This window comes from Cetorhinus maximus, chromosome 1, assembly GCF_964194155.1.
Source record: "Cetorhinus maximus chromosome 1, sCetMax3.hap1.1, whole genome shotgun sequence".
Classification (NCBI taxonomy): Eukaryota; Metazoa; Chordata; class Chondrichthyes; order Lamniformes; family Cetorhinidae; genus Cetorhinus; species Cetorhinus maximus.
In genome coordinates, this window is record NC_135879.1 from 131,845,208 (window position 1) to 131,870,029 (window position 24,822).

At 42.8% G+C, this 24,822-nt stretch overlaps 1 protein-coding gene across 7 annotated transcripts in view; it reads right to left on the reverse strand.

Annotated features, from left to right (window-relative positions):
* Positions 1–24,822, reverse strand: part of rbm47 (RNA binding motif protein 47) — a 259,787-nt gene that overhangs the window by 61,388 nt on the left and 173,577 nt on the right. The window contains exon 1 of one of the 7 annotated variants that reach the window (XM_078546692.1): positions 22,696–22,787. The exons of the other annotated variants lie outside the window; for them this stretch is intronic. The gene's annotated coding sequence lies outside the window, so the exon portion shown is untranslated. Of the gene's footprint in view, positions 1–22,695; positions 22,788–24,822 lie in introns of those variants that run through there. 7 annotated transcript variants of the gene reach the window in all.

Consider the following 24,822-nt stretch of genomic DNA (forward strand, 5'->3'; position numbering starts at 1 on the left):
GGATGGCAATCTGCGGATGTTACAAATATCTGTGGCTCTAGCTTGGAAAAAGCCAGGCACATAAAAGTGCATCACCACTGTCATCTTCACAGCCACTGGCAAAGTGGTCCTTGTCCTTCTGCTGCAGCAGTTAGCAAACGTCAGTGCAGACATCGCACACGTTGTTGCTCATTAAGGCGGAGGGGGGCGGTTGTGGGATAGGGGTTGGGCCTGCCAAATCCTCACAGCCCCTCACCTCCCCCAGCCATTCCCCATGGCCCCTCACACATTCCATGCCAAATCAATGCCAGCCCATGATGCAACATTGATTTGACTCCATTGATGGCCCTTCCAACTAGTCCTCATTATGCATGCTTGGCTGAGACCTCAGACCAATAAAAGCTTTAGCTCAGCAGAGAAACAGCTCTGACAAGTGAAGTGAATTGTTGACTTTGCTTGATTGACATCTTTAAGTGGTTATAATAAGTTGCTCTTTCAGCGATCTCTTTTGTCAATGTCTCAATGTTTATCTGGACAAGATTAAGAAGTGTGAAGTGTTTGAAGCTTCTGTTATTGCTACTTTAATGGTCTGTCTGATTGACATTTTTATAGAGTTGTAGGAACAGCAGCTTTTTTTCCCAAAGAACATTTCTGAATGGGTGTTTTTGTTTCTCAGCAGTTCTGCACTTGCCATTGTTATTATATGGCACGTTGGTTACGTACCTAGTGTATACTAAGTCAATGGGAAAGAAAGAGCCATGAATTGGCATGGAGGGTATGAGGGGCCATGGGAAGTGGCTGGGGGGGCATGGGTAAGAGCTTATGATGTTTTCTTTCAAAAGGTTCCTGAATCCAGACAATGGTTCATAACTCCTCTGAGGGGCCATGAACCACAAGTCATGGAGAAGCTGGCCTGAATCCATGAAAATTACGGGGGCTAGGAGATACCTACCCCTCAATGAAGTTGGAATGAAGTTGGTCAGATCGAGAATGCAGGGTGCAGGCTTGGTACCCACACTCTTATCCTGCACTAGTGAAAATTGCCAGTGCTGGGAATGGAGACAGAAATCTCAGATTGGGGTCTCGCCCACCAATTTTACATGGCCATGGAGTCGACCTGACTCTGCAAACGTCCGGCCCAAAGTTTGCAAAATTCTTATTGTGATATTCATTCACAATAATATATTTCAATGCTGTTTAAGTAACTATACTGTAAATGCAGAAATATAAAAGTGCTGAATGTAGTTTCACGAAGATAGTGTGCCTCTGTAAAAATTCTCTGTCTCCCATTTGCTGCACAGCAGCTCAAAATTGCTAACCTGAGAAGCCCAGAAGATGGGAGATCCAAAATGTGAGAGGCTTCATAAGCTATGGCTTTTCAATCAACCAAGTAAGCATCAAAATAGACTGCAGCCAAAGTGTCCTAGCAGGTGAATATTTCAGATTGCCATTCTCTTACCAGCCTGCCACCTGGTTTTTGTAGGTTCCATTCAGCCATTTTTGCCTATTGAGAAATAAGACAAAGAGTCTATATCCATAGTTCAAAAGAATGAACAAGAAATTGGGTAAATCATGATGCAGTGATAAGATTACATCAAGCTTGGAGATTGTAAGGGGAATGAGACACTAAGGTAGGTAGACAAGTTCTTTAGCATAGTAGAAGGTCATTCGATCCATTATGTCGAAGCTAGATTTGTATGCTCCCTGTCTTCCTCCAAACATAGAATCTACAGCAAAATAGAGACTAAACGAGCTAGAACAGAAAAAGTAGCAATTAGTCTTTATTTCAACACAACAGAATTTCAGGGAAGAGGTGCATGTTTGCAGCTTAGGATGAAGGAAGTATAAAAATTGATAGGTGTACTGACAAAGTAAGGTGAAACATTAGACAGATCAGATACTACAGGCAGTATTTAACGCGAGTGTCACTGTGACTCTAGTTTCCCACCCTGCTCTGCTCCTTCATCAGCACCCACTTCCCCACTGCACCTCTAGTCTTGTCAGAAACCCCCCCCACCCTCATTTACTCCTCTGGCCTTGTCAGCAACCCCCCGCCCTCCGCCCAAACCCCTCTGCTTCTCCAAGTCACCTTGACCTGAAACGTTAATTCTGTTTCTCTCCACAGATGCTGCCTGACCTGTTGGGTATTTCCAGCCTTGTTTGTTTTTATTTCAGTTGTTCAGCATCTGCTGTAGTTTGCTTTTGTAAGATGATCAGGGAACAAGCTTTTTCCTCCTTTTTAAATAAAAGTAAAGGAACCTGTTTAACAATAAACAAAAACTGTTGTTGGAATGTTGCTGGTAAACCACTGATATAATTTGTTTTAATCTCTTGAATTAATTCTATACATTTCATGACATATTTTTCCTTTAGCTTTTCTGAATATTGTTGCGGTATCAACCTAGCCCTCCCCGACCCCCACAGAAATCGCTCTTGTTCCCACAGTCCTAGTGTAAAAAAATATATATATTACCGTTATTTAGCAGTAGTCAGGGTACGGTACACAAGTACTGTGAGAAAGGCATATGGTTTTACCTCATTTGACGGGTGGGACTACTAACAATTGTATAAGTGATATGAGGTCTGATGCTGGTGAATTGCAGTTCTTATTTAAAGATTATGTTTTAAATAACTTAATCTTTACATAAAACTGAAAAGGGCATAACAATTCGGAGAGTAACATTTGCTTGGAAGGAATTTGGTTTAAAAGAAACAAATCTTAGTCAACAGTGAAATATTAAAATTTACTATGTAAAGTTCAGAGCAGTGTGGAATCATGCCAGTCTTGTCGTTTGTGCCTTTCTGATTTGGTGGGTGATGGCACTTTGCTGTCAGTTTTGCTGCCTGGACATTATCTGATAATTGTTTAGAATACCAGGTAGAATCACATGCAGGTTAGTCATTAAAGACTTTAAAAGACATCAAATAGTACTGGCGCATTTTTAAAAATTATTTATTCTTTTGTGGGATGTGGGCGTCACTGGCAAGACATTTGTTGCCCATCCTTAATTGCCCTTGAACTCAGTGGCTTGCTAGGCCATTTCAGAGGGCAGTTAAGAGTCAACCACATTGCCGTGGGTCTGGCATCATATGTAGGCCAATCCAGGTAAGGACAGCTGATTTCCTTCCCTAAAGGACATTAGTGAATCAGATGGGTTTTAACAACAATCAATCATAGTCACCATTACTGAGTCTAGCTCTCAATTCCAGCTCTTTAATCAATTGAACACAAATTCCACCAGCTGCCATGGTGAGATTTGAACCCATGTCACTAAATCACTAAACCTGGCCCTCTGGATTACTAATTTAGTGATGTTACCACTACACCACCATCTCCCCCATTTGGTACTTATTTAAACTACTACTGGATACTACAACATTTGGGAGGCAGATTTTTTTTAGAATGTATAGTGAAATTGTCAAGGAGGAAGAATAGCAACAATGATTTTCAAAAAGTTACAGAATCAGGAAGATGGGATTTATGTAAGGGTAATCAGGCAGTGGAAATGCTATGGAAAGAGTTAAAGAGCAGCAAAGGACGTAAAGATCTGGCTGGTGCTACCTTTCACCGCCCTTATTCTGAGTCAGGTGGCATGATTCGTATTACAGTGAGGACTGCAAACAGTGCAGTGATTGCTGCTGTGATCTCAATCTGGCGAGCAAATTCAAAATGGCAGCCAAGTAGTGGGGAGGAGGGAGGGGTTGGTGACATATGGAGTCAGAAAGAATCTGTTTTAAGAAACACAATTCTGCCTGTAATCCATCTGAATTAATAGCATGCAAAGTATTTTTAAAGAAAGAAGCCAACGTACATCCAGACCACCTTGGGGGAAGATTTTCTCCTGTGGTCTTTAGAGGGAAATATTAAATGACTTCTTTGTAAACATGTGTAAGATTTCACAATAAATGGTACACAGAGGATATCTTTCTGTCCAATTATGATGAGACTTGGAAAGAAGAGCAGACTCTAGTGAGACAGACTACAAATCCTCCTGGTACTTCACACCTCAAAATGAAAACACATTCTTCTGATAACCTGCAGGTTATGGATAGGTGGTGGGCTCTCTTGCACAATAATTACAGATAATTAGCCATTGCAATCTCATTTTTCTCACTTTTACTGCCTATCAAAAGATAATAGAAGAATAATTGGAGGTTTCAGTTCCAGCAGTGGGCAATGAGAAATGACCAATCATTTGGATTGCACTTAGTCCTTCAAGAAACAAGCAACCAGCATAGCCTGAGCTGGTTCCTATAAAGAGTAAAGAGTCTGGATCAGCTTTGCTTCTTTTAAAGGCAGTCAGGCTGCTTTGAGTTTTCTCAATAGTGGCTAGTTCCTACAAGTGCTCAAGTTCATCATTTGATCTGTTATTTTTTGGCATTCCAACAGTGGCATTGCTTTCATTAGAAGACTACTGGACTTGTTTTTAGACTTTCACTTTTTTTCTCCATTAGTCATGTTGCTGTGAGGAGAAAATATACTGAAGCAGAAATGCAGTTTTCCCTCTAGTTTGAACACTTGCACTTTTATACAGATAGGAATAATAGGCTGCAGAGAGTACATGCAACAGGGTAATGACTGGGAAAACTAGAACGCTTATAATGTATCACAATAATTCATTGCAAAGTACATGACAGAAGTAACTTCCATACTAAAAATGAATCTTTTAATGCTACTTAGAAGAGAAAAGAAGAGGTAAAATTGGGCAACCCCCAAAACAGAAACACGAGGCCCTCCAGACACACAATGAGAAGGCAGTCGGAACAGACAAACATGGGGGTCAATGTCAGAAGTGCAGCATCAAGGGCCTGAATGCAGTGTGGCAAGAAGTTGAATGACCTCATACAAGTAGCCAAGTTCGGTCAATGCATCTTCAAATGTCACAACCTATCAACTCTATCACGAGCTTAAGCCACTGCTCAACTCACCATACCCTCATCACTACTTACCAAAGCTTCCACCATATCAATCATGGCTCTTACCTAACATTCATATAATTCACCACACCCTCAAACACTTAGCATGGTTGCAAACTTCACACCCACATCTCACAGCTTCTTACTCTCCCAGATATTCAACCATGACAGCCAATTTACCCAAACAAATTGTATGACACTCACTTATACGCTTCCCTCTCTCTTGCAGGAGAAGTTGGTGCTTAACTGGAGGCAGCAGGAACTAAGCAGAGGGGGAGAGGCAAGCCCTTACCCTCATGGAGGAGAGGGCACTAGTCATTATTGAAAGGGCCATTGTTGAAGCCACAGTCAGCGGCAGGGCTGAATGTGATGAAATTGATGTTATCCTCATACTTAATCCTCCTTCTCACATCCTACCTCCCCTCTCATCCCACATTTTCTTCTAATTTAAAAGCGGTAGAAGATGGTGCAAGCATGCACTTCATACTTTCCTGTCTCCCCTCATATAACCTTACCCTTTTCCCTTTTAGATACCCAAGAACTGAAACCTGGCCATGCAGTGGAGGAAGACCAAAAAGACAATGATGCTGAAGACATAACCACAGTTTACTTCACACTCACAGCCATCAGTTCAGATACTAACACTAGACGTATCTTAGAAGATAACATAGTGACAGGATCTGTACGTGGCGAGGCAAAAAAGTACTGTAGCTGGAGCAGGAGACATGAATAGTGCAAGTGCCAGATCACCAAGGGTGAGGCCACACACCTGTTCTGTTGCAGAGGACTCAAATGTGGATTTTGATGGAGCTGATCACAGAAGAATTTTGTAGAAGGTTATAGACACTAAAAATGCTTGGTGCCTTGGGTAGCTTGTGTTTAATATCAAAGGGCATGGAGGAGCCCAGGACTCTGCAACAACCTGGCACAGGGCTTTGTATCCCGTATGGAGCCCAACCTTTTCAGCATGGAACTGGTGGCCAACTCCATCAACATATCTGTGGACCCAATCTAGATGTAGCATCTGATGGCCAACATTCAACACAAGCAGGAGTTTGAGTGTTGCATTTGAATGGAAGCTCAGACAGATGCCAGGTAAATTAAGAATCTTGTAGTGAAGGGGCCTCAAGGGAAGAGTGACCATAATGATTGAATTTTATATTGAGTTTGAAAGTGATTTAGTTAAGTCCAAAGCTAGGACCTTAAAACTAAGCAGAGTATGTAGGTATGAAGGAAAGTTGGCTAAGGTAGATTGGGAAACTACAATAAAAGATATGACTGTGGACAAGCAACACCTAGCACTTAAAGGATTAGTACATAATTTGAAAAAAATTCTGTATACATTCATTTACGGCACAAAAGCCCCACAAAAAAGTGATCCAACCACAGATAATAAGAGGAGTTAAAGATAGTATCAGGTCAAAGGAAGAAGCCTATAATGTGGTCAAAAAGAGTAGTAAGCTTGAGGGTAGAATTGGGTGGATTTTAGAATTCAAAGGATGACCAAGAAATTGATAAGAGAAAACAGAACATGAGAGTGAACTAGCAAGAAACACAAAAAACAGATTGTAAACATTTCTATAGGTATGTAAATAGGAAGAGATTATTGATACCATGAGAGGCAGAGGCAGGTGAAATTATAATGTAGAATAAGGAAATGGAAGAAACATTAAACAAATACCCTGTAAATGTCTTCACAGTATAAGACTCGAAAAATATTTTGGAAAAGATGGGGAATCAAGGTTTTAGTGAAAATGAGGAACTTAATGCAATTAGATTGAGAATTGGTTAATGAACAGAAAACAGAGTAGAAAAAAATGGGACATTTTTGGGTTAGCAGGCCTGGTACTGCAAGGATTAGTATTTAGGCCTCAGCTATTTGCAATCTATGTTAATGACTTAGATGAGGGGACTGAGTGTAATATATCCAAATTTGCTGGCAATAAAAGTTAGGTCGGAAAGTAAGTGATGAGGGGGATGCAAAGAAGCTGCAGAGGGGAAGAGGCAGGTTGGATCAGTAGGCAAGAACATGGCAGATGGAATACAATGTGGCAAAATTATTCCCTTTGGTTGTGAAAAATAAAAAAATAATTTTTTTAATAGTGAGACTGGGAAATGTCTGCATTCAGAAGGACCAGGAATCACAGAAAATTAACATACAGGTACAGCAAGCAACTTGGAAAACAAATGGTAGGTTAACTTTTGCTACAAAGCAATTGGAGCATAAGAGGAAAGACATTTTACTACAACAGTACAGGACATTGTTAAGGCCACGCCTTGGCTTGAATTTTCAGTGAACTCCCACCATCCAAGGAGTCAGCGGGGAACATATCCCCAACGACTCCAGCAGCGCCGATGCCATTTATGCTTTAACAAGCAGTGATTGGCATAAAGCGGGACTTCCACCCTCACTTGGGAGGTCGACACACCTTGGAGAGCTGCTGGCAATCAGAATGGCCGGCAGCTCTCCAGTCCCTCCAGACACAGCACTGCAGTGGCTGGAAGAGGCACTTCAGGGAGCTGCCTAGAGCTAAGTCCCGGGGACCGAAGGACAAGTAAGTGGCAGGGGTCCCAGGGCAAGGAGGGTAGACAATATTGCCTACCCTTGTGGGGGAGGTCATGAGGAGGGCAATTGAGATCTTGGGGGATAGGCCATGTTGGAGGTGGGGGGGGGGGTCTAAGGGAGAGAGGGCCGAAAGTCACTGATCCCTTTGGGGACGGTGCCCCCCCAGTCAGAAGGGACCATCTGATGGAGGGGCTGCCTCCCCTTTCCCACACAAACTCAGTTTATTTCCAGCCTTCCCCCCTGAGCTGTCATCTGCTTACTAGCCTAAAAATTGAGGTTGGACGGCAAAAGGCCCTTAAGTGGCCATTAAGTGGCCACTCAAGGACCTTAATCAGAGCAAGGGTGGGCTTCCCATCTGAGGCCCTGCCTGCCCCACCATAAAATCGCTACCAGGTCGGTGCAGGCGGGAACCCAGAGGGAAAGCCGTCCATGCAATTTCACGCTCCCCTCCAACCCCCACTGCCTCAGAACCCAGTCACGAGGGGGCTGATTTGGGGGGAGGGGTAGGGGGAGCCTGAGATTCTGGCCCCGGAGTACTCTGTGCAGTTTTAGTGTTTTTACATAAGGAAGTGTACTTGCTCTAGAGGGAGTACAACAAAAGGTTGATTAGACTGGCTCCTGGAATGAGAATTATCCTAAGAGCAGAGATCAAGTAGGCTAGGCCATATCTTGAGTTTAGAAGAATGAGAAGTCATCTGACTAAAACATGTAAAATTCTTAAGGGGCTTGACAGGATGGATGCTGAGAAGGTGCTTCCCCTAGAACATGGGGCCACAGTCTCAGAATAAAGGGTCGGTCATTTAGGATTGTGATGAAGAGAAATTTCTTTATTCAAAGTGTACCAAATCTTTGGGATTCTCTACCTCAGAGAGCTGTGGATGTTCAGTCGTGGTAAATCAACTATGATAATGAATGATCGAGCAGGCTTGATGGGCCAAAGGCCTACTCCTGCTCCTATTTCTTATGTTCTTATGCAAACTCACACTGCTGTCATGCAAGTTTGGTTTGCTGCCATGTAAGTTCAGACCCCTGCCATCATGGTTGTGGATACCAGTGCCCAAAGGGGCTTTCAGGGTCTCAAAGCAGTTTAGCAATCTGTCCTCCAACAGATTACAAGGATTGTTGAGTGGGTGGCAGTTGCCCTGTGCAATACAAACCTGTCCTCTTTCAGTTTCATGATCCCACCCTTGCCTATCTGCCAATGCTCTTGCTGTCACCTGTCAGCCAGCCAACCCAGATTCCTGCCGCCCATGCTGGGATGGTACAATCTAAAGCCAGGCCTTCTAGGTGCAGAGCCAGTTGAGGTCATCCTCCAAGGCCATCTGCAGGTTCCCACACTGTAAGCCTTTCAACAGCCGTGCTGCAGCCACTGGATTAGCACTTTGAAAGGAGCACCAGGACAGATAAAGGCAGGTGGAAGGCAGGTACTAAGGGCATGCACAAAGGTGATCAGTTTAATTTTATATGCAACAAGGAATTGTTTAGTTTATTCATTTTGTTTGGATTTTTGTGTATTTTGTGCTGCCTTTTATTTTGTAACATAGTCAAGATGACAATGTAATGGTCAATGAGGTGAGAAGGTAAGGTGTCACATTGTTGGTAAATGGAGAATTAGGGTTCAGATTACTGGTATCGCGCTTGAATTAATTCTTCACTTACAGCCCAGGCAGAAAGGGGCTGTTTAGGTTGCAGTCTCCCTTTTTCTTCCTCCTCTTGCTTCTCCTCTTTGCGCTCCAGCTTCTCGCCAGATCGGCCTGTTCCACCTTGATGGCGAGTTTGTGCAGTATGCAGCATTTCTAGAAACCCAGTTAGTTGAGTACTGTAGACTCCTCCAGAGTGCTTTAGGCAGTGCAGTGATTACTTCAGCACATGAATGGCTACTCTACCACATTTTGAGGGGCAGCATGGATCTCATTGTCTGCATGCTGTACTCACATACAAGGACTGTGAACTGGATTAATGAATCATGTTATCAGTGGATAACACTTGTCACCCAGTGGTTACCCTCTGGTTTGCTGTGGTGGCTCAAGTATAGCTGGAACAGCAGCCTGTGGCAAAATGAAGGCATTATGATTGCTGTCAAAATACCTAGCATTGACCTGCATGGTGCGCTGGGGCTATGGTCACACATCAGCTGGACACTGAAAGAGTCGAATCCCTTTTGATTCCGGTAAAGGGCATGAGCACCCATGAGTGTGTTGTCAATCTCACCCTGCACCATTGGGAAGCCTACATTCTGAGCAAAGCCACATATTCACTCCACTTGCTTCTATCTAGCAAGAGGGAATGAAATTATGTCATTCCCTCTTCGAATAGCGAACCTCAATGACTTCCCTTATTCAACAGCGGACTGCAATCTGCAAGATCTCCAGCATTAACTTGGAAAGAGCCATTTGATAGCCATGATTGTGTTCACAGCCACAGGCAATAAGGTTCTTGCCCTGCTGTGATGTTTGAGCTATGGCTACAGCAGATGGCAGATTTCAGTGACACAGATGTCTCAAATATTGGTCATCGCTGAGATTCAGGTAGGAACATTGCTCCCTGTGTGGCCTCTACTCTTCTCCCAGTCATGCTCAAATCCAAGAGGAAAGCTTACTACTGCATCTATGTCTGGGCACAACTGGTTTGTGCAGAAACCTTAAAGTTAGCAAAAAGTACTTCAGCATCAGCTGCACCACTTTATGTAGACTTTTGAAGCAACTATGGAAAGCTATGTTAAGTAGTTGATGATCCCTTTAAACAGTATTGGAGGGGGCCCTTCATGCTGCTTAACTCATGTTTGGCTGTGCAAAGTAAAAAGTGGGCATTAAGTTGAGGGTAGAGTTCCAAAATGACAACACTGGTGTCAACGTTATGATCATCCTACTCTGCAATATATCCAGCGGCCATTCATTAGACACATGCTAACACCTGGGGCTTCCTGGGGTGCTTTGCATGAGAAGTGTGTGCATACACTGCAGACAATATTTTTAACCCCTAAGGGCACTCATAGCACCCAAAAACAAGCCTATTTAACCTTCATAGAGTTCTAACTAAGATCTATCTTGAAAAATGTTGACGACATAAATTATATTCTCCATTCAGGTCACTGCAGTGGAGATCAGTTAGCTCAGTTGGCTAGAGTTTTGTGCAGATTGACACCAAAAGCATGAGTTCAGTCATTCTGGCTGTGGTAGTTCATGAGCCTCCTTGACTTGGCCCATGCTTCAGGTCAACTGGTGCTCCTTATGCTATATAACCAATTATCGCTCTCTAATGGAGAGAGATGCCTATGGTCCTTCATGGACTAAGACCAAAATTATCATTTAGGTCAAACAATGGCCAATATAAGCTCCCCCTGTTTCTAACCATTGGGCAATTGACTTAGACTACCATTAAAGATCTTCTTAACTCGATAACTTTAGTGGCTGTATTGTTCAGGAGTTAAATGGCTATCTCAATTTCTGTCACCATTTCAGGATGTAGAAAACAATACCTCTATAATTGTGTTCCGGGATGACAAATTACGGCCTTAACAATCTGTAAAAATATCATAGAATAAACATCTCATATCAACATTGGAAAGAACCTGACATATCCAGACTGGTGATAGCAGTATAATCCCCCCACATACTAGTGCCCAGCGTTCAAGTGCAATGTGCCAGGTCTCAGTCTCTAATTCAATGCTACTTCTGACCCACTTAATAATTGCATTACTGAATTGAAAATTTCAAGGTTTACAACAGCTGTACTTGGAAAACGGCAAAATGAACTCATTGAGTATCTGTGCGCGGATTTGCAGTAGGTGTGGAAGTGGGTGGGAAAAAGAAAGTTTTACCCACCGCTTTTCACACCGTGTCATCCCAATGCCATCTCATTAATCATGCATTCCTGGGAAACACGCTGCTTCCCTGGTGGGCGGCTTCCATATCACTTTTAGGGGGGTTCATGGGCAGTTCCGTATTTAGAGACCAGCCATGAGGAATTCAGTGGTTTGCCCACCTTTGCCCACTTTATGCTATTGCAGTTTCTGGCAAGTAGGACTAGTGGTGGAGAAACTAAACAGGCAATACAGGTACAGTACCTCTAATCTATCTGTCCAAAAACCGCGATGTTCAAAAACCAGACATTTTTCAAGCAGGACATACAAGAATACCCCATGGGGACAAGTGCATAATTAAAAGTTTAATAATTTACGCATTCAGCGCCCAAAAGATTTGTATTATTCTGCTAGTTAATTAACCACAAATCCACAAAAGAAGACAAAATTCCATATGTGCCTTCTGGCTAGTAGCAGAATCAAGAACAAATGAACACTTCCATGCAGTATCACACGCCTGTCATTTCCTGTGCTCAGAGTGGTCAGAGGGACCCTTGTACCTACCTGACCGACCTGAGTCCTACCCAAATCTTAACTCACAACATGGTGCCAGTCTCACCATTAGTACCCCACTGCAGGTATTACTGGCGAATGAAATTACGGCAGTTTCCTCTGTCACTGACAGGTAAGCAGCACCTATAACCACCCTTGGAAACTGTATCTTACATGACCTCTGGAATGAAAAGAAGCAACATAGCAAAGAGAAATAGCCAGATTCTAAGGCCAAACACGACTCATAAGGGACGGATAAGCACATAGGAGCAGACATGCTGCAATAGGCTTGAGGCTGAAGCCTTGCCTCCAAAAACCAGCAAGATCCGAAATCCGGCGCAGACTCAGTCCCGAGGTTGCCAGTTTTGAGACACTCTACCTGTAGCTTCATTTGAGTGTTAATTTGAGGGGCCCATCAGTTCTGCAAACAATTTCCTACCATCCTGTAACATCAAACATTAACCAGCCTAGCCATCTACAGTTTCCAGGCAGCAGTAAGTACACTGGAGGTCAAGGAAAGGACACACCAACATTAAGATAAGTGTACTTCTGCCATTTTTAACTGCTTTTCCTTTTGGCAGTTAAGTGCTTACAACTCTTTGTGCTAATTTCTGTGAATCATCATTATCATTAACATTGCTAGCAACACCAATGAGTTTTCCAATAGGAATTCTTTTCTGTGACTTGTTTGGAAGAAGAAGAGGGTGTATGTGGAGGAGCCACATGGTTCAGGCTGCACAAGACCTGCTGGGTGTTCACCCGCTGGTAGCACACACCTGCATCTGCCCACAGAAGTGAACAGAGCTTGGTTAGTGCAGATGGAAACTCCACTTTCCAAAGGAAGCTTGGGCAGCAGATCTGACACTGCCATTAAGATCTGTGAACGTCTGACTAAACTATATTGGGCATTTCCTCGGAAGCATCCCATTTAAACCAATAACAATTTACATTTATATAGCCCCAATTGAACAGAAAAACATCCAAAACAAATCAGAGAGGCACACTTCGACAAGAATGGATGCCAGCACAAAGGAGAACTTAGGAAGGGTGACAAATAACTTGGTCAAAGAGGTGGGTTTTAAGAACAGTTTGAAAAGGGAAGGGGTAGAAAATCAAGGAGATTTTCAGAGGAAATTTCCAAGCATGGACCTGGCTGACTGAAGGCACAATCAGCAAAGTTGACCCCACAGTTACCATCAATATCCTAATGCTTTGACAGGGACTTTGAAAGTACAGGGAATGTGGGAGGTCCTAGTTCCTGGACAGACAGAGGCTCAGATGTGTCAACTCTATGGGTCAATTTTTCCACTTCGCCTGTCTGCAGCTACAAGTAACAAACATGGGATCCTAAGAGCAGGATTATTTGAATATTAGGAGTGTACATCTGTTCCATTAACAGCATTACCAGGGAGCTAGTGGAATTCCTGTGTGACACCCTGCCACTTTGTCAGAGCTGAGGGGAGCCTCAAACAGTCTAACCCCTACATTCACTGTTTTCATTGAATGTTGCTTCCTTCTTGCCTTGCTGACATCATAATGGCAATTAATCTCATGCACTGATTACCAATTAGCGATGCCACTGAGGGGTCCACTTATGCTTATTATATGCCAAGAATGCCAGCTGACTGTACACTAGATAGAGCTGGCAGAAGTTCTGGAGAATCCAGTATCCTGTTAGTCTTGCTTATAAAAATGACCTCAGTGGGTGGGCAGAGGGGAGGTGGGGGGGGCCGGACGGTGGGGTGGAAGCTTGTTTCCTTTCTGCACCTGGAGGGTGGCATCTGAATAATGTTTACATGCAGCATTTTTAATATGTTGTGTATTGGTGCAGAAAAGCTTAACAGCACTAATAATCCAACACTAGTCAAATAAAGTAAAAAAAACAGATCTAACAGAGTAGCTTCCATTCCATGGCGAGTTAGTTTAAGCTAAGTAGCAGTTTATTTTTCAGGGAGGTCGCTAGCTACAAAGCTTTGAAAGAGCATACTAATAATTAGTGCAGAGCTACAGCATCTAGTGAAGTGAAATGGAGGACAACAGCTTAAAACATTGATCGCCTTTTTTTCAAAAAGCAACAAATACAATTTTCCAACCTCTGGTACAAGTTTCAAATTGTTCACAATCTAACTGCTTTTAACTTTAATTTTTTAAGCATGGTCTAACTTTCCCCCTCATACATATATATACTGAACTGGCTGCTTTCAGGAAAGGAGTTGTCAGCACCACCCCCATCTTCTCTCTTCCAAAGGGAGATTTTGACTACTGTGGCAAAAATTCCTGACGCAGGCTTTTCACAGTCAGAACCTTAATATCTTTATATGTACAAATCAAATATACAGGGACAGATCATGTGATCCATCTTGTTCCGTCCATCTACATACCACAGCTCCAAAAATCATGCAACATCTTTGGTCCTCACATAAGTGCTGGGATCCATCAAAGGTGGCCTCTGACCCTGACCCCATTAAAGTTGATAGGTCAGAGGAAGGTCACTTCAAGAAACTGTGCGTATGCATCCTGGGCATCCACTAACAAAAAGTTGCAAAATGCAGCGACCAATCAGTTGGGGGAGCTGGGGGACCCTCCTAATAACATAGCTTTAATAGCATTTATTTTTATTCTTTCATGGGAAAGTTGGCATCACTGGCAAGGCCAGCATTTGTTACCCATCCCTAATTGCCCTTGAACCGAGTGGCTTGCTAGGCCATTTCAGAGGACAGTTAAGAGTCAACCACATTGCTGAGAGTCTGGAGTCACATGAAGGTCAGACCAGGTAAGGGCACCAGATTCCCTTCCATAAACGACATTAGTGATCATTGATGATAGTTTCATTATTACTGAGACTAGCTTTATATTCCAGATTTCTTAATTGAATTTAAATTCCACCACCTACCATAGTGGGATTTGAACCCGTATCCCCAGAGTATTAGCTTGGCCTCTGGATTACTAGTCCAGTTACATTACCACTAAACCATCATCTCCCCAAAGGCTTCCTTTAGAAATGGTTCCGAAAACAGTGTCAATATTTTAAAATTCCACAAGCCAGCCCCCATTCTGTCATTTGGAGCACATGTCTGCCAATCCTGTGTTAGGCCAGGGAAGATGAAACTCCCAGCCTGGGAGTCCCTGACCCTGGTTATGCTTCCTCTTAAACCAATGACCTTGTTTGGATGAACCGTTCTTCAGTTCAGAATAAAAGTCCGATGGAGCATTCAAGAATGGCAATATCAAAGCCAAACTTGTTCTCAGCCAATATTAGTATTGAAGCGATTGAGAGTTGGAATGCTGACTCTGTAGTTCAAGATGTGGAGACCAATTGTAACTTCTCCACCCTCAAGGTGGCTATGCACAACAGCTGAGGCTAAAGGAGTCTCGTGAAACCAGACAATGGTGTAATATGGAAAATTGTGGTGTATATCAGCGGGTGGTTGCTTTCTTGCTGTGCACAATAACATTTTCTATTTTATTCAAAGTGTATTAGAAGTGCAAATGTAAAATATTGCAGCTTCTGAGAATCTGAAATAAAAACAGAAAATACAGAAAGAAACAGAGTTAATAATGTTTCAGTTTGATGTTCTCACTAAAGGTCATCAACCAGAAACATTAACTCCACTTCTCTTGCTGTAAATGCTACCAGACCTGTTGAGTATTTCCAGCATTTTCTGGATTAGAGGTAGACTAGTTTGGATCAGAATTCACTTCACTGCGTATGACAAGTGGGACCAGCTTTAAAATTGGTTTGAATTTTTTTTGAATTAGCATTGAGTTTTATCTTAATTTTAAAAAAGCTGCATAGCTAACATGCCACTAATAAATCCCACTAAGTTTTTTATTCAGCAGAATTCTTAATTGAAAGGCTCTTTGTACGTTAGTATTTCTGTCAGTTTCCTCTACAATATATCTAAGTTATCAGACAATGTCTGCAAAATTTGAAATTATGTAGCAAGAAAAGCTTTGATAGCATTGTAACTTACCAAGAGAACAGCATGAATTAACATATAAAGCACTGAGAATTAGGGTGATCTTTAAATTTTGCATTCATGAACTGAAGGAATTAGACAAAAAGGTTAAGGCTATTGCCATACTCACAAATTGTATGTCTGATAGCAAGATCTGAATAAGCCCACATTTCCTCCAAATGAATATCAACAATGTTAAGGCCATCCATTTTAGTTCCCATCAGCATCTGATGCAACTGCCTCATCTTTATCATGCTCCCCGGCTGCCATCTTAGGCTGAGTTAGCAAGTGCAAGATCTTAGTGGCCTGCTGGACCTTGATTCATTCCAAAATTGTACCCCTTCCACCTCCACAGTGTTACTCACAGCTGATCTCCTGAACCATCCCTTTATTACCTCAAGGCTTGATTCTCCAATGCCTTCCTACTGGTTTGCCCACTTCATCTCGCTACAAGCTTTGACAAGCAAAATGCCCCACAGGCACATTTGCACTATGTCCAACACTTCCATCATCACTCTCCTCCAACTTGTGTTCTCCTACCTTACATCTCTAATCCTGGGCTACCAAGCCCTCTCTCTGCCCACTTCACCAATTATGTATTCTCATTCAACTATTAACCCCCACGATCTAGAGTTCCCTCTTATTCGATTACTTTCATCCAGATACCTGGGGAGAATTTTCAAAAACCTCCTCACAATATCCATGGTTTTGGTTCCTTCCCTTAGCTTTTTGTTGTTTCTCTCTGCCTGATGTTAACCATAATCCTTTTCCTTCTTATTATAAAATGCTTTGAGACATCTTAATGTGTGGAGTGCTATATAAATACAAGCTATTCTTGTTGTTGTAAAAACACAACTTGTTTTATTCATAAATATTATTTTCCCCTCTAATTTTCTCTCATCTTCCTCTGAACATGCCAACTATGCTACAGTACATTTCCACAGTTGCTGGTCATACTTCATTCCCTCATCTGATTGGTTATTCTTTTGTTGTGAGTATTTTTGAAAGTCAGTGGGCTATACAACAATGGGGATATCGAAGCCGAGCTCAAACCTGTTTTCCGTCAGCATCCACATGTTGCGCAGAAGTGATCTGGAGTTGCAATGCTGGCTGATATTTTGATACTTACCAGCTCAGGCCTGTTACAGAGTTGATCTTCCGGGCAGCTTTTCTTGGTGAACACATTTAACTTTATTTACAAGACAGCAGCAGCAGCTATATGTGTGCATCCAACTCTATAACTAAAGAAGAACTCACGTGTAGAGGTTCCCCACACTGTTAACACATTGGTTTACACAGATCATGTGATCATACAACACAGGATTATTCTTAAAGCTACAGTCCTACATTTCCCAAAACTATAATTACTACATTCCTCCCCCTTTAGCTTTTCTGTACATTTTGCATTTACAAGGATATTTACCTCATGACTTTACAATGGGTAGAACTTTCTCTTCGGTGTGCAGGGGCAGGCCCCGCATGCTGATGCGTGAAATGACACACAGTGACGTCAGGTGTGCGTCCCAATGTCACCGCACGTCATTCCAATCTTCCATTCGGCGGGCGCGTGCCGGAGGTGACTGCGCACCTGCTGAACTGTCAAAGGCCTGTTAAGGCCATCAGTACAGCAATTAAACTAATTGATAGGGCTGCCCGTCCAACCTTAAGGTTGGCGGGCAGGCGAAGAGCCTAAGCGGCCTTCACGTTTTTCATGAAACCTCATCCACGGGCGGGATGAGGTTTCATGAAGGTTTTATTGAATGAATAAAATTTTTTTTGACAATTCATAAACATGCTCCAGCTTCTGTGACATTGTCACATGACGGGACATGTCTGAATAATTTTTATCTTTCCTTTTATCAAACTTTAAAACTGAACTTAATCTCCCTGAGGCAGCTCCGTGCCTGAGGGAGTTTCTGTGCAGTAGAATGGACGAAGGCACAGAGCTGCCTGAGGGAGACTGAATGGATATGAAAATCATAAAAGAGTTGATTTTAAAATATATTTAAACATGTCCCCTCATGTGACTGTGTCACATGAGCAGGGACATGGTTTTATATTTATGAAAAATAATATACTTACTTAATAACAGCTTCAGGAAACCACATCCTGCTCGTGGATGAGGTTTCCTGAAAAACGCGAAGGCTGCTTGGGCTTTTTGACTGCCCGCCAACCTTAAGGTTGGACGGGCAGCGTTCTCAAGTGGCTCAATTGATTACTTAATGGCCTTAAAAGGCTGTTGACATTTCGGCAGGCGTGCAGCCAACTCCGGCGCGCACCCACTGAACGAAATATCGCGATGGCGTGCAATGACGTCAGGATGCACGCCCGCGTCATCGCGCGTCACTTTATGCTTCGGCGTGTCGGGCTCTTCCCCACACGCTAACCGGAAGATTCTGCCCTTTATTTAAATGTCTGAAAGTGTGCTCTCCTATTACAGTGGTAGAAGCGCCCATGTCTACTTCCATTTTTAATGGTTTACCATTCACTTGCACTGTAACAAATATTGGCTCTATCTTCCCAACTTTCATGTTGAATAATGAATAAACGTCAGAATTGGTTGTTTCTGGCTCCTCTACACTATAGACTTCATTGGACTTCATTTGTTGTTTGGAGGCCCGTTTAAATCTCTCTTTGCGCTGTCTCATTATGTGTCCACTTCTGTGACAAAAATAACATTCTACTTTTTCAAACTACCAATCGCGAGAAGACTGATTGTTTCCATGTCGATGAAAGTTAGTTTTTGATTTAGTAGCTAAGCTGTTTTCTCTCATTTTTCGGTCAGCTGTTTCCCGCTTTGCGGCGAAGTCCCAGCTTTTAGCAGCACTTTCGGCTGACTGTTACCGCCCGACTAGGAGAATGGCACCATTTTGTGCCCTTGAATTTCTTGTGAATCCCTTTCAGCGCTTTCCATCACCAGCAGTATTTCTGTTGCTTTCTTAAAATCAAGATTCAATTCGGCCAGCAATCTTCACTGAATAGTGTCTTCCTACATGCCACATACTAAACGATCTCTGAGCATGTCATTCAGGGTTTCACCAAAATCACAATATTCCATTAGTTTTTTAAATTTCGCCATGTTGGTAGCAATTAACTTCCCCTGGGCTCTTTTCTGTGAATCGAACCTGAACCTCTGCATTGTGACTGAGGGTCTTGGATTGAAAATGTCCCTTAACAAGGTCTAGTAATTCACTGAAAATCTTCAAATCTGGGGCACTGGGGGCCATCAAGCTTCAAATTAAACTGGAGGTCTTGCTCCCACAAATACACAGTTGAATCGTTCTCCTCTTTTCCTCCCCCTTCATTTTGTTTGCTTGAAATAAGAACCCAAAACGTCCTATATATATTGAGACCAATCATCTGTGGCTGCCTCAAAGGGATCAATTCTGCCAAACTGTGGCATTTCGGATGAGTATACCTTCTTTTATTTTTAATGAACTTAGATACTCACAATCGCTGGGCGAGGTACAGCACCAAATCTGATTTATCCTCGTTGCCAGTTTGTTATAGAATTGATCTCCCAGGCAACTTTTCTTGGTGGAAACATTTAACTTTATTTACAAGACAGCAGCAGCAATTACACGTATACATCCAACTCCATAACTAAAGAAGAACTCACTTGTAGAGGTTCCCTGTGCTGTTGGTTTACACAGATTGGTTTACACAGATCATGTGATCTTACAACACAGGGTTATTCTTAAAGTTACAGTCCTACATTTCCCAAAACTACAAGGCCACAGCTGCCTGGCTATTATGGAGGGCAATCCCTCCACTGGACGGCCACTGGCTGCAGCTGTGGCTTGACAACTATGGCGGGTGCAGGGTAGGAGACCTTAGTGGGCTGGAGTGCTGCCCTCTCCACCAAACTACCCCTGGGTGCCACTTCCTCCCCCTAGTTGTGTTTTGGCCTGAGTGGGGGCCTCAAGCCAACTGGAAAATTCTGCTTGGTTTCTGCTGAGTTGTCTTAATAAGTCACTTGTTAGTCCTAATAGGCTACACATCTCTCACTGCTCCTCCTGGAACGAGCATGCCTCGGAGGCAGGAACAAGCTGGAACCCTGCCACTCTCTGCACCGATGCCAATTTGAGAATCTCATCACCTCCAATCCTGCCTCCAATGGGAACTGAAAATTCTGCCTCTCTACTGCCATCCCTACTGAGATCAGCTAACAGACCAGGGTACAAACCTGAGACATTCCAGGTCTATATGGCTTAGTTTCACTATAAGCAGTGTGGAGCCTTTTTTTTGTTGGTGTATGTGGACAGAAAAACCTCATTAAAGTACAAAATCTGGGACAAGAATAGGGTGGGCAGCAGCTGATATGCGCTGCAGACCTTGCTCACTACAACTGTGAGAGACGTGGGCTATTTGAACTCCTTGATCTCATCTGCTTGGCCAGATTCCCAGCTGGAATTGGTGGGAAGCAGCAGCTGGCTAACAGGCTGGAGCATAATGCTTTGTGGCAGGGAGCTGCTGCCGGAGCATTGTTGGTTGGGGGAGAGCTCAGGGAAGGGGGTCCTGGAGGAAAATGCCTGCTCCTCCTGGACCCACAAGCAAAAAAGTTTTAAAAGCTTAGCTCTTTGAGCCCCAGCTGGTCCCAGCTCCTCTTTCCAATGACCTGGTGGAAAAACAACAGCAGCTCCCCCATTCAGGTCCCTGGTTAAAATATCAGCTGGGCCCTGATGCCATAAATTTGAACTCGATGTGCGTAGAGCAGGTTAAAATTGAAGACTGCCGGCAGATCATCAGCAGGTATGTACTCTGGACATTTTTAACTGACCACCTGGCCGGTTTCCAGTTAAAAGTGCTCCTTAAGATTGAACAAAGGGGCCACTAGGCATCTTTCCGCTTAGAAAATTCCAGAATTTGAATCAACGTCAAGTAATAGATGAACTTAGTTGTCGACATAATGGTGAGAATTTATTTTTTGTATGAAGTGACTAATTGAAATGTGCCCACTACTGGGTGGGGCTCTAAACAGGTGTCAATTCAGGAGTTTCGGTTGGATCAACCTTTGATCACTCGCAACCAGATAGACAAAGAATTTATTATTTTATTTTGGCTGAATTAAAAAAGCTTTCCTCAAACAGCTTCTTTTTTCTCAGGTGCTATTCACCTGCTTTACAGCTACACACCCCCTGAGGCTTTACACTGATGGCAGACAGCCAGCCATTTAAAAGTGTTCAGTATCATAATTTATCACATCAACGTAACTGCTCGATTGTGTTGCTACCCAGTGACACATTCACCCACCATTCTATGGATTTCTGATGAAGATATTACACCTGAAATGTTTCTAGTTTTTATTTTAGCTTTCGTCATCTGCAGACTTTTACATCCTCTGTACGTCTCAGGGAACAAGAACTGGAGGCCGCTCAAAAAATAAACCCAGGGCTCTTCGGCTTTTTATTTTAGGGGACTCAGGAGAAGAAAGAATGGTCCTACGCAAGAAACATTCCAGGCTGCTGCTGACCCTTTTGAGACCCTTCCCTACCCCTCTCCCCAACCTCGATCACCTCAGCTGTTTTCTCGCTGTCCCGCAGCCCGCGAGCTTCAGTCAGGCACCCATTTTGAGCCACTGAAACAAGATCCAAACCCAAATTTGGTCCGTGTCTCTTGCCAGCACAAACAGCCAGGTGGAGTAGTGGCTCTTTTGATTGTACCTGGTTCGGGCAGATTTCTTAAGCGTAGTGGAAACAACAACTTGAATACTTGGATTTCAGTGGAAGCGAAGCTAAGCAGGGGTGCAAGTGCGTGATGGCATGCATGTGGAGTTAAGTAACATTGGCAATGGATAGGATGTATGGAGGAAGCTCAGTTCTGGGACAAATCAGGTGTCAAGATTCTGCACATGTTTGGCTGAACATAGGAAGATAGGAACAGGAGTAGGCCATTCAGCCCGTTGAGCCAGCTGCACCATTCAATTAGACCATGGCTGATCATTTACCTCAACACCACTTACCTGTGCTATCTCCATATCCCTTGATATTATTAGCCTCCAGAAATCTATTGATTTCTGCCCTGAATATGCTCAGTGATTGAGCTTCCACAGCCCTCGGGGGTAGAGAATTCCAAAGATTCACCACCCTCTGAGTGAAGAAATTCCCCCTCATCTTAGTATTAAATGAACAGTTTGCCAAACTGTGAAGTCTCAGTTAGGATGGCCTGAGCAAGTGTCCAGGGAGGGGAATGGAGTCAGTGACAATGGAATGAAGCTCATGCTGGGGCTGATAATAAAGACTCAGTTACCACCTTCTACCAGTCTATGTAGTCAACTATTTTTTCCTGTAGAAGTTAACCTGCAGCAGCAACTAGGCATTTATTTAAAAAAAACTAAGTTGACTCATGAGAAACTGCTCCTTTTGTCATTCAGCCAGAATACATTGAACCTGCAGCTGATAATTCTGGACTTGTGAAATCAACTTGAAATGAACAAAAGCACGCACAATTCAAAATGGCCATTACAGCATGCTTTAATTGACTAGCTGTCAGAAGGTAAATATAATTATTACAGTACATCAGTGCCTATTGTTAACTGCCATTTGGGCAGGTAGATTCTTAAAAGTCGATTTGCTGTTGGTTACAGTTAACGCTGGAGTTTAGGCAAGCTTTGGAAATAAATACTATACCCTAATTAATTCACACTGTTGCCACAGATACCACTAAGCTTCCCCAAAGGAGAAGTTTCGTTATGAAGCGGGGAACTCCTCAGTCTAAAACACTTTATTTATTTTTCAATACTGTTTAAGCTTTAAAAAGTGATCAGATGAGAAGGGCACCTGATTAACGTGAAAATAAGTGATCTCTAGTTTGGTTCCTGGTCAGGACCATAGGAACAGGAGTAGGCCATTCAGCCTGTCGAGCCTGCTCCACACCATTCAATTAGATCATGACTGATCATATACCTCAACACCACTTACCTGCGCTATTTCCATATCCCTTGATATCATTAGTCTCCAGAAATCTATCGATTTCTGTCTTGAACATGCTCAATGACTGAGCTTTCACAGCTCTCTGGGGTAGAGAATTCAAAAAGTTCATCACCCTCATCTCAGTCTTAAATGGACAGTCTTACCAAACTGTGAGATCTCAGTTGGGATGGCAATGGAGGTTTTACAATTGGACCAGAGAAAAGGAAGAACACAGCCAGGGTTTCCATTCCAGCTCTGAAGAAGAGTCGTACGGACTCGAAATGTTAACTCTGTCTTTCTCTCCACAGACGCTGTCAGGCCTGCTGAGTTTTTCCAGCATTTTTTGTTTTTGTTTCCATTCCTGATGCTATCCAGTGACCTCTAATGGACAGTCCACAAGTATAAATCCTGGTTGAGGCCTAGATTGAGCTTGGCTGCGATCCCCTCACTATTGAACAAGCTGCCCTTTCTTTGAGTGATTAACTCACAATTCTTAGTGAGTTCATCTCGAATGGCCTATAACAAGGCCTTACCACACCTTAACAGGCAATTATTTTGAGGTGGATGAGGGGGAGGGGGGGTTGGTGGCAATGCTCCAACATTCATGAATATTTTTTAGCATGGAAGCAATTTCAGCAGTTCAAGAAGAAGGATCATCAACAGCTTCTCAGGGGAACTAGAGATGTACAATTCATGCTGGCTTTGTCAATGATGTCCACATCCTGAGAATGAGTGAAAGAAAAATTTGGAGTTGCAATAATGATGGATGGAAAGGACATTACAACTTTTTCAAAAGCAAAATACTGTGAATGCTGGAAATCTGAAATAAAAACAGGATGAAAGGTCATGACCTGAAAAGTTAACACCATTTCTCTCTCCATGCTTGCTGCCAGATATGCTGAGTATTTCCAGTATTTTCTATTTTTATTTGCCTTTCTCATATCTGTATTTTCACAGGGGAATGTATGATCCTTGGTCATAAGTCCCAATGGAAAAGAAAATTGTGCGGAGTGTAAAACAGTCTTCTGAATCATTATTGCTTGTTTTGCATTACCGCTCAAAATGAGTTTCAAACCTATACAGGCCTTCCACCCTGCCATCCTCCCTTCTGATGCCTCTTCCTTTGGAATGGGTGGTAGGAAGCTCTGTCCCTTACAAGGCTGGGAAAATGTTAACATTAGACCGGGAACCAGGTTTGGGCCTAATTCCCACCCTTTCCAGTATGCTGTCACAGGAGCTAGCAACACAGTGTGCAGGAAGCCTAAGGACTTTCAATCTCTTTGTAATCTACATGCTGGAAAGGAGCTGCATAGTTTAAGCCACCATACAGGTAAACCATTTCTAATAAGAGTTAATTTGGGAGATTAATTTAATTGAAATATGTGCACATAAAACTTTAAACACTAAATATATTGTGAACATGTACTGTAACACTGCTATGATATTTCTGTACCACACAATTAAAAGAATTAGATTTCCTCTCCCGATTCCTTTCCTGTTTTCCCTTCCTTGAGATGTTAACTCCTTGTTGAGGTGCAGACCTGCCAATTGCTCTCAGGGACACGACCAGAGTGGCAACAAATGCTGGTCTTGCCAGTGACACTCACACCCCATGAAAAATATTTTTAAAAATTCCATCAGGAGAATTGGTAGAGAATGCTGACAGCTGCTCAACTACCGAATAAACTCACTGAGCACTTGAGGAGTTTCGATTTACTCTATGGTTTGATCTGGAGCGCTGAGCATTTTTCTCATGAACCAACTTTCCACCATGGACATACTTAATATCAAAACTAGAACTCATCGCAGTAACTAGTACACACTGGAGCATTACTAGACTGCTCAATCAAGGAGAAGAAATGTCCTCTCTCAGCTCCTGCTAGAAATTTGTCCCCCAGTGATAGTTGTCATCCACATTCTGACATTTTCTAACTGGTGGGAACAATTTTTACTAGAGAGTGGAAGGAAATAGGGGAGAACACACTGTACTGGTACAAGAACTATCCCAGGATTTTAAGCAAATGAAAAGGCTCTGTTAGAATGATAGACCAAATACTTATAACTGAGTTCTATCATTGGCGGTCCCTTGACCAATGAAGAGAAGGAAGTAATGAGAAAGAGAAATGAGCATAGAAA